Source organism: Triticum dicoccoides, unplaced genomic scaffold, assembly GCF_002162155.2.
Source record: "Triticum dicoccoides isolate Atlit2015 ecotype Zavitan unplaced genomic scaffold, WEW_v2.0 scaffold224691, whole genome shotgun sequence".
Lineage (NCBI taxonomy): Eukaryota > Viridiplantae > Streptophyta > Magnoliopsida > Poales > Poaceae > Triticum > Triticum dicoccoides.
The window spans coordinates 1-900 of NW_021243462.1; the positions used below are offsets into that span (position 1 = coordinate 1).

A 900-nucleotide genomic window follows, 5' to 3' on the forward strand; every position below is an offset into this window, starting at 1 on the left:
CCGTCCAGTACCCGGCTGTGGACTCGCCACCGGGGGAGAAGACCAAGATCTCAATGCACTACGCCAAAGAGAACGGGGGCGGCGACCGCCATTTGGATCTCGACTGTGACAACGACGAGCCGTACTTCTCTCTCTCCGTCTATTCGTGTGATTTTTCATGGTACAATGAATTTCTAGCTAAGATTGCAATTGATCTGCAGCCTATGTTTCGGCATGAAGTACCTTGTCTCAACCTTGGAGGGGAAGATACGAGATGCGCGGGAGTCGCGATCCGAGGTAACTAACATAGAGTTTGACACCATCCTGTTTCGTGTTGTTGCTGATTTAAGAACGCAATGTGAAGTGCTGACCTTGACCTTTGCCTTGTTGTTTCTCAGCTCTAGTAGCGTGGTAGGTATGCCCAGTGCCCACTGCCCAGTGGAGATTGGAGAAGGAGCTCAAATTTTGTGTTGTACTATCTGCAACTGGTGCCCATCCGGCGAGGTAGTACCGTAATAGCGTGGTAGTAGCGTGCAGGGTGCTGGAGTATGTCGATCTTCAGGTATCTCTGTAGTATCTCTTGGATTGTGTGTGTCGCCTAACATAAGAGGCGATCGTGTGAATCTCTTCCGAGTTCGTTCGTGAAAGAAATTCGTATTCTTGTGTCTTCTATTTTATGCATTTTCTGCTCATTTTCTGTCAAGTGGTGGAAATTAATTGTGCTTTAGAAAAACATCACACAAGATGCCATAAGCAACCAGTTAAATAGCACCTATGACTGTAAGAGAGAAGAAAAATAAGAATGCAACAAAAAATCAATTAATTAGCACCAGCGCTACAATCTCTGTATGAGTTATCCAATACCCGACTTCAACAAGCAATCCAAAGAATAGTTAAGTTCAATGCACTAGGAGAACACTA

General features: G+C 45.3%; 1 long non-coding RNA gene across 1 annotated transcript; it reads left to right on the top strand.

Annotated features, from left to right (window-relative positions):
* The first annotated feature begins 7 nt into the window (after nt 1-7).
* Nucleotides 8-630, top strand: LOC119345311. Its single transcript, XR_005166997.1, has 3 exons — nt 8-121; nt 201-276; nt 378-630. It is a non-coding gene; the product is annotated as an uncharacterized LOC119345311 (long non-coding RNA).
* The last annotated feature ends 270 nt before the right edge of the window (nt 631-900 follow it).